This window comes from Bos grunniens, chromosome 1, assembly GCF_055505025.1.
Source record: "Bos grunniens cultivar Pamir isolate PY7600 chromosome 1, Bosgru_T2T1.0, whole genome shotgun sequence".
NCBI classification, from domain to species: Eukaryota; Metazoa; Chordata; class Mammalia; order Artiodactyla; family Bovidae; genus Bos; species Bos grunniens.
The window spans coordinates 60,975,405-60,989,631 of NC_141165.1; the positions used below are offsets into that span (position 1 = coordinate 60,975,405).

General features: G+C 39.2%; 1 pseudogene across 1 annotated transcript; it reads right to left on the reverse strand.

The window, feature by feature from the left end:
- Positions 1 to 6,650: 6,650 nt before the first annotated feature.
- LOC147379526 (PDZ and LIM domain protein 7 pseudogene) lies at positions 6,651 to 9,501 on the reverse strand (annotated as a pseudogene). Its single transcript, XR_015169626.1, has 2 exons — positions 9,498 to 9,501; positions 6,651 to 7,676 (listed from the first exon to the last, which is right to left on the reverse strand). The product of XR_015169626.1 is annotated as a PDZ and LIM domain protein 7 pseudogene (transcript).
- Positions 9,502 to 14,227: the final 4,726 nt, after the last annotated feature.

The following is a 14,227-nucleotide window of genomic DNA, read 5'->3' on the forward strand; positions in this document are numbered from 1 at the left end:
TTCCCGCCCCCACCTCAGCCCCACTTCCGGGATAGGTCCCGGCGCGTCATAGGCACCGCCCTCTCGCGCTACCATTGGCTATAAGCTTCCTGAGGCCCCGCCTAGTCACGTGAAGAGCGCCCTGGCAACCCCACGTGCTGCGGATTAGTGCACTTCCGGCGTGAAGAGCACTTTATGGAGTTCGGTTGCTGAGGGTAAACTCGCCGGCAAGGAAACTTGCTCTCTCAAACTTCCAGGTGCAATTAAGTTAGGGTCCCTGTCGAACTGAACGGAAACCAAGCCACGCACTTGATGGCCCGTGCCCTCCGGTGTTGTGGTAGTTGTCATGTGACGGCTGTCAGAACTCACAAGGCGTGCGAATTCAACGAGTGTATCTCGTGGCTTTGGAGGGAACTTTGGGTTCCAACTTCTGGCCCAACTTGAAGCCCTACTTGGCGTTCCAAACCATGCTTTTTACTTGAGGAAGACCCTGAGTGCAGTATGGTGTTACCCGGCTCCCACTGTGGGCTTCGCGGGAGACACCAGTCGCCCACTATGAGATTCCAGCAGCGGCTGCCACTGCTGATCCGCTCTCAAGGGAGAGAACTCCTGAGACATCCAGGAACTAAAAAGCAGCGGTGAAATGACCTAACTCTCTCCTCACACTCCTCACATCAGAGGCTGTTACCGAGTTTTGGAGGCAAATGGTGTCTGACTCCTACTGCATTGTCCAGCAGAAAGATGTGCTGCCAAACTCAGCTCTTACATCCTCCTGGCATTGGGATTCCTTCAAGTTTGAGGTATGCCTGTACCTCATTAGGCCAGTTGGGTTGTCTTGGAATTAATAGGAGCCAGTAGTGACTTGAATAGGATTAGGACCGAGTTTCTTAAAAAGAGACGCATTCTCCTTTTCTCAGTGGTTTCACAGCCCACCAAATTCTACTACCTTGCAGAGATGGCCTTAAAACCCCAGTTTATGTGGCCCTGTGATTTTGTACTGCTGTCTCATGAAAAATTCCATTTCTCACTCTTCTATGTGACTCCATGGTTTACACAGATGTTTCACGTGTGTTGTCCAGTCAGATTTACAGTAAGCAAGTGAACACCCTAAACTGAGCTCAGCATGTAGCTAATATGTGAAAGAGCCAGATTAGGACCCTGGTTCAGGAGTCCACTCTGCTTTTCCTCACACCCCCTAACCTTTCCCTGTTATTGTTAGAAAGTTACAAATATTTAGAGTATATAAGCAGGTAGTGCAGTAAATGTTTTATGTGCATTATTCCTTTAATCTTGACTGTTACTCCTTTTTAAACCTTCAAATTTACTGTTAGAGTTTATACAAAGTGAAATTTACCCTTTTAAGTTCTGTGAGTTTTGAAAAACATAGACAGTTTTGTAACTACCACTGTAAACCTATAAACAAGGTGCAGAATATTTCTCAAAACTTTCTTTGTGCCTCTTTGTGGTCAGTCCCCTCCCCCAACACCCAGCCCAGGCAACCATTAGCAACTATTTTGTCTGCACTTTCAATTGTGGAAGAAGGCAGAGAAAAGTTAAATAATTTGCCCCAAATTAGACAGCTAGCAAGTCAAAGAGCCAGGATTGAACTCTAAGGAAGCTTGTCTCCACAATCACTGTTACTACCATATACTATTGCATGCTGCCTGTATACCACCATATACTGCAGTCACACAAGCATTTGGGTTTGGAATCAAATGATCCAGCTTCATGCATTCAACAAATATAGTTGATTCTAGTCAAGTTGCTGAAACACTGGATTAGTGAATATTGAACTGTTGCTACTAGAGGAAGTACACATTACATTCCTGTGAGCATCACATTTTGGTCAGCTAACATATATAATCTTGCTTTATGTGTGCTTCTGTTTGAAGACACTGTGTTTAATTGGTTCATTAACATTTAAGTCACAGCTAACAGCACTGTAATTCATGTACAAAGGAAGCTTATCTAACACGTGTGTTCTCTGTAAGGCATATCACAGCCTACATGTGCTTAGGAACACTAGAGAGCACTACAATACTATATTTGGGGACCATTTTAAACAACCAAGTCATCAACGAAAGTCACAAAAAAGCAAAAAGAAACACAAATAGACTGTGAAAACAACAGTTGTTTACAGTTTGATATCTGAAACAAGAAGGCAGAGCACTGCCTTCTTTGACCTTAGCTAGGAAAATGTGCCTGGTGAGCTGCTGTCTATGGGGTCGCACAGAGTTGGACACGACTGAAGTGACTTAGCAGCAGCAGCAGCAGGAAAATGTGTATTGACTGACTAAAATCTTCTCCTATTTTGTAAATGTCAAAAAATGAGCAAGAAAACACAGCGAAATTTGATTTTGGGGGTCACAAGTAAACTTTAGTAATGAGGTATGTTCATAAATATGGAATCCATGAAAAATGAGGGTTACTTTTTATCTTAGTGCACTCAGCTCTGGAATGACTGTGTTGATCAGGACAGCCTATTGTTCATTAGGTACTTGCTGTCCAGTGCAGGATACAATCTAGCAATTTTAACAGATATAATGCTGCTAAAGAAATAACTACAGGGTGCTGAAATAAAGGTCTTGGCCCTCTTTATCTGGTCTAGGTATTGTTCAGTTGAAATATAACAATCGATAAATTACTGGAAATGTCCAACCTACCAAGAATGAATCATGAAAAATCTGAACACATCATTTAGTAGGAAGAATTATAGGTCAGTAATCAAAGGCTCCCAACGAAGAAAAGTTCGGAACCAGATGGTTCCACTGGTGCATTATAACAGACATTTAAAGAAGAATTAATTCCAATTTTTTGTAAACTCTTCCAACATGTTAAAGGTGAGTGACCGTGAACTTCCAGATGTTCAAGCTGGTTTTAGAAAAGGCAGAGGAACCAGAAATCATGTTGCCAACATCCGTTGGATCATCAAAAAAGCAAGAGAATTCCAGAAAAACATCTATTTCTGCTTTATTGACTATGTCAAAGCCTTTGACTGTGTGGATCACAGGAAACTGTGGAAAATTCTGAAAGAGATGGGAATACCAGACCACCTGACCTGCCTCTTGAGGAATCTGTATGCAGGTCAGGAAGCAACAGTTAGAACTAGACATGGAACAACAGACTGGTTCCAAACTGGGAAAGGAGTACGTCAAGGCTGTATATTGTCACCCTGCTTATTTAACTCATATGCAGAGTACATCATGAGAAACGCTGGACTGGAAGAAACACAAGCTGGAATCAAGATTTCCGGGAGAAATATCAATAACCTCAGATATGCAGATGACACCACCCTTAGGGCAGAAAGTGAAGAAGAACTAAAGAGCTTCTTGATGAGAGTGACAGAGGAGAGTGAAAAAGTTGGCTTAAAGCTTAACATTCAGAAAACGAAGATCATCGCATCTGGTCCCATCACTTCATGGCAAATAGATGGGGAAACAGTGGAAACAGTGGCTGACTTTATTTTTGGGGGCTCCAAAATCACTGCAGATGGTGACTGCAGCCATGAAATTAAAAGACGCTTTCTCCTTGGAAGGAAAGTTATGACCTACCTAGACAGCATATTCAAAAGCAGAGACATTACTTTGTCAACAAATGTCTGTGTAGTCCAGGCTATGGTTTTTCCAGTGGTCATGTATGGATGTGAGAGTTGGACTGTGAAGAAAGCTGAGCGCCGAAGAATTGATGCTTTTGAACTGTGGTGTTGGAGAAGACTCTTGAGAGTCCCTTGGACTGCAAGGAGATCCAACCAGTCCATCCTAAAGGAGATCAGTCTTGAGTGTTCATTGGAAGGACTGATGCTGAAGCTGAAACTCCAATACTTTGGCCACCTGATGTGAAGAGCTGACACATTTGAAAAGACCCTATGCTGGGAAAGACTGAAGGCAGGAGGAGAAGGGGACGACAGAGGATGAAATGGTTGGATGGCATCACCAACTCAATGGACATGAGTTTGGATAAACTCGGGGAGTTGGTGATGGACAGGGAGGCCTGACGTGCTGCTGTTCATAGAGCCGCAAAGAGTCAGACACAACTGAGTGACTGAACTGAACTGAACTGAAAGATGAGTGATCACTTCTGGACTCACTTTATGAGGCCAGCATTACTCTATTAACCAAAACCAGACAAAGACACTACAAGAAGGGAAAATAATAAGCATAGTGCAATATGAAAGTATTAACAACCTGAATTCACGAAGGAACAAATTAGAGGTATGGGATTAATAGATTAAAAACTACTGTATATAAAATAGATAATTAACAAAGACATACTGTATAGCACAGGGAATTATATCTACTACCTGTAATAATCTATAATGGAGTATAATCTTCAAAAATACTGAATCACTATACTGTACACCTGAAATTAATATTGTAAATCATCAATATTTTAATAAAAAAGGAAGTCCATTTGCAATTTCTTTGAAAAGAATAAAATTCTAGGGAATAAATTTAACCAAGGAGGTAAAAGATCTGAAAACTCTTAAGACTTTGAAATTGAAGAAGACACAGAATATATTCCATGCTTATGGACTGAAAGAAACAATGTTGTTAAAATTTCCATACTACTCAAAGCAATCTAATATTCAATGCAGTTCCTATCAAAATTCCAATGGCATTTTTTCACATAAATAAAAAAATCCTAAAATGTGTATAGAACCACAAAATATCCCAAGTAGTCAAAGTAATCTAGTGCAGGAAGAAGAATAAAGCTGGAGGCATCATGTTTCCTGATTTCAAACTATACTACACAGCTGTAGTAATCAAATAGTATGGCATTGTGCAAAAACAGGCACATAGATGAATGAATTATAAAAGTAGTCCAGAAATAAACTCATGCCTATATGGCCAACTTGATGACAAAGGAGGCAGGAATATACCAAGGGGAGAGTATAGTTCTTCAATAAATAAGGTTGAGAAAATTGGATAGCCAGATGCACAAGAATGGAACTGGTCTCCTATCTTATACCGCACATAAAAATTAACTCAAAATACATTAAAGACTTGAACATAAGAACCAAAACCATAAAAAACATAGATAAGCTTCTTGACATTGATCTTGGTAATGATTTTTTTGGATAGTTCATTAAAAGCAAAAGTAGCAAAAGAAAATATGAACAAGGATTACATCAAACTGAAAAGCTCCTGCATAGTAAAGCAAACCATCAACAATGTGAAAAGACAATGTATGGAATGGAAGAAAGTATTTGCAAGTCATACATCTGATAAGGTGTAAGTATCCAAAAATACATCAAGAATTCATGCAAAATTCAGGGATTTCTCTGGTGGTCCAGTGAATAAGAATCTGCCTTGCAATGCAGGGGATGTTAATTCAAGCCTTGGTTGGGGAACTAAGATTCCTCAAGCTGAGGGGCAACTAAGCCCTTGCACCCTAAATAGAATCTGTGTGCGACAGTGAAAGATCCTGCATGATGCAATGAGGATCCCACGTGCTGCAACTAAGACCTGATACAGCCATATAAATAAATAAATATTAAAAATAAGCAATTATTAGAACTCTTGAATACAAAACTAGCCATTGTTGTTTTTAAAAAAGAATTCATGCAATTCAGTAACAAAACAAAAAAAAATCTGATTTTAAAATGGATGGGATATACATTTTTCCAAAGACATACAAATGGCTCACAGGTACATAAAAAGTTTCTTAACATCACTAATCATGAGGGAAATCAAAATCACGATATTATCACCTCACTCCTGTTAAAATGACCATCATCAAAAAGACTAGAGATAACAAGTGCTGGTAGGTTGTGGAGAAAAGGAAATCTTTGTGCACAGTTATGGGAACTGTAAAATGGTGCAACTGCTATGGAAAACAGCAGGGAGGTGCTTCAGAAAATTAAAAATAGAACTACCATATGATCCAGCAATCCCACTTTTGGGTATATATCGAAAAGGAATGAAAACAGGATATTGAAGAGACATCTGCACTCCCATGTTCATTGCAGTATTACTCACATAATCAAGGTATGGAAATAACTTAAGTGTTTGTCAGTGGGTGAGTGGATAAAGAAGCTGTGGTATATATTCACAATGAATACAATATTATTCAGTCATGTGAAAGAAGAAAATCCTGCCACTTTTGAAACATAGATGAACACATAGATGCTAAGTGAAATAAGCCAGGTGGAGAAAGAAAAATACTGAATTTAGATTTCATTATATGTGGAATCTTGAAAAACAAACCAGAAACAGAGAGTATAAAATTGTGGCCAGGACCTAGGGAGAAATAGGAAGAGATTAGTAAACAGGTATAAACTTTCAGCTATAAGATGAGTAAGGTATAAGGTTGTATTGTATAGCATGGTGAATCAACGCAGTGTTGTATAAGAGAGTAGAATGCCAATGTTCTCATCAAAAAAAGATAAATGTATGACATATGACATGATGGATGTGCCAATTAACTAGATGGGAGGAATCCTTTCACAGCATGTGTTTGTGTGTGTGTGTGTGTGTACTCAGTTTTGTCTGACTCTTTGCAACCCCGTGGACTGTAGGCCACCAGGCTCCTCTGTCCATGGAATTTTCCAGAAAAGAAAATGAGTGGATTGCCATTTCCTACTGGAGGATCTTCCCCACCCAGGGATCAACCCCTGCCTCTTGTATCTCTGCATTGGCAAGCAGACTTTTTTTTTTTTTTAAGCAGGGCTAAGAAGTTATTTTCATGCCCAAGCCAGCACAGACCTGGCAGACAGCAGTACCATAGGGCAAAGAGAGAGGACAGTGTCAAATGGAGCCAGGCCCAGTGCCAGTAGGGCAGCCAGGGCTAGGCCAGCAGGAGGCTCAATGCAGGGGCAACAAAGGGATGGGTGAGGTAGGCAGAAGCTGGAAGCGCCAAGGGGAGGTGCCCTAGGTGGAAGAACAGAAAGAGAGGCAGAGGGGGCAGCCAGCCAGCGAGGGCCAAACTACCATTGCATGTTGAGCACATGGGCAGAGTGCCAGGGGTGCCGGTCCTGGAGGTGGGTGTGGCATGGGCTCTGCAGCTCCAGGACATAGTTTTCCCTTGGTTTCTTCAGGTGCTCCTTATCAGGTCTTGCATGAACTCAGTGCTCGTGAGGTGGGCGAGGATGCAGAAGAAATGGGACTGGCCTGTCCCAGACCTCGACTGCCAGTCTTCCGTGTCCTCCATCAGCCACTACTTGCTAAGCAGCTGTCCATTCTGCTACAGGGCACTGTCAGCGAGCGGGGTTGCCCTGAAGGCCAGGTGTATTGTTGAGGAAAGCACTGGGTGCAAAGGTGTACTGCCTGGGCAGGGGTGGGAGTGGGGAGAGGGGGTCCATGGCGAGGGGCCAGGGCCTTCTGCTGTTTCCTCTGAGGGGACTGAGCCCTGCTGAGACCAAGGCTGAGGCTCTCCCCACAGGCGTGGATCTTGTTCTGGGCTTCCATGTGTATGAGGCCCCCTGCATTCTCACCATCAATACTCAGCACCCAGTCACCCACGGCCATGCTGGATGAGGCGTTCTCACCATCAACACTCAGCACGCAGTCACCCACAGCCATGCTGGCCTGCGCAGCTTTACCTCCAGGACTGAGTGAGCCAGGAGATGGAGAAGGGCACAGTGAAGTCCTTGCCCACCTGTGGCCAGAAGCCCCAAAGTGCTGGCCCCTCCAGCACCACTTTAAAGGAATCTATGGTGCTGCTCCTGCTGGGATTGTGAAATGATTCCCAGGTGGCGCCTGTGGACAGAACTCCAAGTAATAAATTAAAAAAAAAAATAAATTGAATGTCATCAATATTGAAAATATTTGTACCTTGAAGGACAACATCAAAAAAGTGAAAATAAAATCATACAAAGAAAATATTTGCGAGTCATATATTTGATAAGGGATCTGTATACAGAAATGTAAAGGTCTCTTACAACTCAAAAATTAACAGAAAAATAATTTTTAAAAATTGGCTAAAGATTTGAATAGATGTTTCTCCAAAGAAGATATGCAAATGGTTATTAAACACAAAAAACTTATCAACATCGTCAGTTATTAAGGAAATGCATATCAAAACTACAGTGAGACACCACTTTACACCCACTAGAATGACTGAAATGAAACACAGTAACAATTGTTGCAAGGATGTAGAGAAATTGGAATCTTCATACATTGCTAGTGGGGCTGTAAAATAGCACAGCTGCTTTGGAAAAGAGTTTGGCAGTTTCTCAAAATATACAACTTAGAGACAGCATATGACCTAACAATTCTACATCTAGTTATATACTCAAAAGAATTGAAAATATTCATCCCTGCAAAAAAACTTGTACATTAATGTTCATAATAGCATTATTCATCATAGTAAAAAACTAGAAAAAACTTAATTGCTCATCAGCTGATGAATGGATAAATGAAATAAGCTATTCTATATAATGGAACATTCAGCAATAAAAAGGAAGAAGTACTTATAAATAGTAAGTGTGGATTATCCTTAAAAATTATGCTACATGAAAAAAGCCAGTCGCAAAGGCTGCATGTTGAATGACTTCATTTATATGAAATGTCTAGAATAGGCAAATCCATAGAAACAGACAGTAGATTAGTGATTGCTGGGACTGGGTGGAGGAGAGAATGGGAGATTATTGCTAATGGGTACAGGGCTTCTTTGGGGGTGATGAAAATGTACTGATAATAGATAATATGGTTGTACAATTCTGAATATACTAAAAATCACTGAATTGTACATTTTAAAGGGGAAATTACATGATAAGTGAATTATACCTCAATTATGTCCAACCTAGACAGCATATTCAAAAGCAGAGACATTACTTTGCCAACAAAGGTCCATCTAATCAAGGCTATGGTTTTTCCTGTGGTCATGTATGGATGTGAGAGTTGGACTGTGAAGAAAGCTGAGTGCCAAAGAATTGATGCTTTTGAACTGTGGTGTTGGAGAAGACTCTTGAGAGTCCCTTGGACTGCAAGGAGATCCTACCAGTCCATTCTGAAGGAGATCAGCCCTGGGATTTCTTTGGAAGGCATGACGCTAAAGCTGAAACTCCAGTACTTTGGCCACCTCATGTGAAGAGTTGACTCATTGGAAAAGACCCTGATGCTGGGAGGGATTGGGGGCAGGAGGAGAAGGGGACGACAGAGGAGGAGATGGCTGGATGGCATTACTGACTCAATGGACGTGAGTCTGAGTGAACTCCAGGAGTTGGTGATGGACAGGGAGGCCTGGCATGTTGCGATTCATGGGGTCGCAAAGAGTCGTACACGACTGAGCGACTAAACTGAACTGAACTGAAAGCTGTTACTTAAGAAAAGATAAAAAATGAGGATTAATACTCATCTACTCAGCATAAATAATTTCACCATACTACAGTGAGTATCCTTTTGCGACCCTACGCCTTTATATGCTTTAAATGAAAAACTCAATTTGTTGTCATTACTTTTCTGAATATTAATTAAAAAGAGAAAAAAATCAATATAATTCACCACATTAATAGAAAAATGTTGAAAAACATACAATTATCTAAGTGGATGCAATAAAAAAGTGACAAAATTCAGTACCCATTGCTGAGAGAAACAGCAAACCAAGAATATAAAGGAACTACTTCAACCTGTGGGGTGGAGGTGGCCAACTAATGCCATATTCAACAGTGAAAGACTGAACATATTCTCTATTTCTTTTCTATTGTGCTCCACAACAAATTGCAACAAATTTAGTGCCCTAAAATAACACTCATTTAAAAAATTACACAGTATACATCAGAAGTCCATGCCAGGGTGGCTCAGTTTTTTCTCTGGATTTTAACAGGCCAAATTCAAGTTTTCAGCAGAGCTTTTTTTTTTTTTTTCTGAAGGCTCTGAGGATGAATCCACTTCTAAGTTCATTCAGGTTGTTGACAGAATTCAGTTCCATGCAGTTTTAGTATTGGAGTTCTATTTCTTTGATGGTTGTCCGATGGAGATTGTGCTCAGCTTGTAGAGGTCACTTGTGTAACTTGGCTTATGGCCCCTTTCCTCCATTTTCAAAATCAGCAATGGCTAGTCAAGTCCTTCTTATGCCTTGAATCTCTTTGAAGAATTCTTCTTCATCTGTCATCTACTACACTTCTCCTTCTTTAGCATCTCTCTGACTCACTTTTCTGCCTTCTTCTTCCACTTTTAAGGGTTTATGTAATTACATTGGACCCAGCACGATAATCTTCCTAATTTAATGTTGAGCTGATTACTACCTTAATTCCATCTTTAGAGTCCCTACACAGCATACCCAGGTTGGTACAGACATACCTTGCAGATATTGTGGGTTTGATTCCAGACCACCATAATAAAGGGAATATCACAATAAAGTTAGTCACACAATTTTTTTTTGGTTTCTCAGTGTATGTAAAAGTTATATTTATACTATAATATAGTCTAATAAATGTATAGTAGCACTATGTCTTTAAAACGTATGTATCTTAATTTAAAAATGTTTTATTATTAAAAAAAAGTCCAACCATCATCTGAACCTTCAGCAAGTCATAGTTCAGTTCAGTTCAGTTCAGTCGCTTGGTCGTGTCCAACTCTTGGCAACCCCATACACTGTGCATCAAGGTCTTTTCCAGTGAGTCAGTTCTTTGCATCAGGTGGCCAAAGTATTGGAGCTTCAGCTTTAGCAACAGTCCTTCCAATGAGTATTCAGGACTGATTTCCTTTAGGACTGACTAATTTGATTTCCTTGTTGTCCAAGGGACTCTCAAGAGTCTTTCTCTAACACCACAGTTCAAAAGCATCAATTCTTCAGCACTTTCTTTATAGTCCAACTCTCACATCATACATGACTACTGGAAAAACCATAGCTTTGACTATATGGACCTAGCTTTGACTATGTGGACCTTTGTTGGTAAAGTAATTTTTATTACTGCTTTTTAGTATGCAGTCTAGGTTTGTCATAGCTTTTCTTCCAAGGAGCAAGCATCTTTTAATTTCATGGCTGCAGTCACCATCTGCAGTGATTTTGAAGCCCAAGAAATTAAGTTTGTCACTGTTTCCATTGTTCCCTATCTATTGGTCATGAAGTGATGAGACCAGATGCCATGATCTTTGTTTTTTGAATGTTGAGTTTTAAGCCAGCTTTTTCACTCTCCTCTCTAACTTTCATCAAGAGGCTCTTTAGTTCCTCTTCACTTTCTTCCAGAAGGGTGGTGTCATTTGAATATCTGATGTTACTGATATTTCTCCTGGCAATCTTGATTCCAGCTTGTGGTTTATGCAGCCCAGCATTTCACATGATGTACTCTGCATATAAGTTAAATAAGCAAAGTAACAATATACAGCCTTGATGTACTCCTTTCCCGATTTTGAACCAGTCAGTTGTTCCATGTAATGTTCTAACTGTTGTTTCCTGACCTGCATACAGATGTCTTAGGAGGCAGATAAGGTAGTCTGGTATTCCCATCTCTTTAAGAATTTTCCACAGTTTTTTGTGATCCACATAGCCAAAGGCTTTAGCATAGTCAATGAAGCAGAAGTAGATACTTTCCTGGAATTCTCTTGCTTTTTCTATGACCCAACAGATGTTGGTAATTTGATCACTGGTTCCTCTACCTTTTTTAAATCCAGCTTGAACATTGGGGAGTTCTCAGTTTACGTACTGTTGAAGCCTAGCTTGGAAGAATTTTGAGCATCCCTTTGCTAGTGTGTGAAATGAGTGCAATTTTGCGGTAGTTTGAACATTCTTTGGCATTGCCTTTCTTTGGGATTGGAATGAAAATTCACCTTTTCTAGTCCTGTGGCCACTGCTGAGTTTTCCACATTTGCTGGCATATTGAGTGCAGCACTTTCACAGCATCATCTTTTAGGATTTGAAATAGTTCAGCTGACATTCCATCACCTCAACTAGCTTTGTTCATAGTGATGCATCCTAAGGCCCACTTGACTTCACATTCCAGGATGTCTGGCTCTAAGTGAGTGATCATACCATCATGGTTATCTGGGTCATGAAGATCTTTTTTGTATAGTTTTCTGTGTATTCTTGCCACCTCTTCTTAATATCTTCTGCTTATATTAGGTCCATACAGTTTTTGTCCTTTATTGTGCCCATCTTTGCATAAAATGTTCCCTTAGTATCTCTAATTTTTTTGAAGAGATCTCTAGTCTTTCCCATTCTATTGTTTTCTGCTATTTCTTTGCATTGATCATTTAGGAAGGCTTTCTTATCTCTCCTTGCTATGCTGGAACTCTGCATTCAGATGTATATATCTTTCCCTTTCTCTTTTGCCTTTTGCTTCTCATCTTTTCTCAATCATCATCTGAGCCTTTAGCAAGTCATAATAGTAACATCAAAGACCACTGATTACACATCACTACAACAAATATAACAATAATGAAAAAGTTTGAAATATTGAAAGAATTGCCAAACTGTGACACAGGAGGGACATGAAGTGAGCAAAAGTTGTTGGAAAAATGACACCAATAGAGTTGCTCAACACAGTGGTGCCACAAACCTTCAATTTCTAAAAAGTGCAATATCTGCAAAGCGTGATGAAGTGAGGCGGAATAAGATAAGGTATGCTTGTATTTGAATAATCAGGAGATGGGAATCATAGGGGACATTTTTAGAATTCTACCTACCAAGTCCTCTAAGAACAGGAATAAAACAAGGATTCCACTATAATTGCTTGTATTCAACATTGTATTGAAGATGCTACCCAGTGCAACAAGATAAGAAAAGTATACAGATAATAAGTTACTTTATTTATGATGTTATGAACATCTAGTTGAAAATTCCATAGTATATAAAAGGGACTAGAATTAACAAATGAGTTTACAAGAATTGATAAATGAGAATACAAAGCCAACAGGAAAATCAGTTATATTTCTGTGTTAGTGACAATTATAAATTAAATATTTTAAAAAGGAACCATTTACAATAGCATCACAAAATTGAATACTTATTAATAAAATAGATGTAAGACCTGTATATTGAAAACTGTAAAATAATAAAAATATTCTGGAGGTAAGGTAAAGAAGACTTAAATAATTGGATACATATGTCATGTTCATGGATCAGATGACATAATATTGTTAAGTTGTTTGTACTTCCTAAATTGATCTATAAATTAAATGCAGTCCTAATAAAAATTCCAGTAGGCTTTTGTAGAGAAAGTGACAAGCTTATCCTAAATCTATATTGGAAATTCCAAGGACTTAGACTAACCAAAGTAATTTATAAAAAGAAGAACAAAGTTCACTACCTTATTTCAAGACTTATAAAACCACAGTAAAAAATCTCAAACAACAAAAGACAGTCCATTTTTTTAAAATGGGCAAAGGACTTGAACAGACATTTCTCAAAAGACTGTACAAATGTCTGAAATACATATAAAAAGATGCTCAACCTTATTGGTCCTTAAGTAAATGCAAATCTAAACCACAATGAGATACTCTTCACTTTCACTAGAATGGCTGTAATTTGAAAAAGCAAAACAAAACAACATGTATTGTTGAGGAAATAGAGAAATTGGAATGCTTGTGCATGCTGGTGGGAATGTAAAATGCTGTAGCCACTGTGCAAAATAGTTATGTCATTTTTCAGAAAGTAAATATAGTATGATCATATGACCTGTTAATTCCACTGGTAGGCATATACCGCAAAGAACTGAAAACCGATAAACAAATACTTGTATACAAATGTTTATAGCTGTACTGTGCACAATAGCCAAAAGGTGGAAACAACCACGTCTTATTCATGGATGAATGAATAAGCAAAATGTGCTATATACATACAATGGAATATTACTCAACCATAAAAAGGAGTTGAGTATTGATACGTGCTACAACATGAATCTGGAAAATGTTATGCTATGTGAAAGAAGCAAGATACAAAGTCACATATCTATTATTCCATTTATACGAAATGTGCAGATTAAGTAAATTTGTAGAGGCAGAAAGAAGACTGATGGTTGCCAGGGCTAGAAGGAGGAGAAAAATCGGGAGAGACTGCTTATGGGTACAGAGTTTTCTTTTGGGGAGATAAAAATTATTAAATACATAGAAATATTTATAGCTGTGTGTATTATCAAGGTTGGTATACATGTATATATTTCCTTGCTCTGTCAGCTGAGAAGGCCTGCAAGTATAATGGCAATAAGCAAATCTGTTGCCCAGATCTTTGTTTATAATATCATTCTGCAATAAAAGGATCTAGGACTTCTTGGAGAAATGTCTGAGTCTACAATTAGAGCAGGAAACACACAAGATAAGCCTAGAGCATTTTGTAAGTCCAGCTTGTGAAAGTGAAAGTCGCTCAGTCA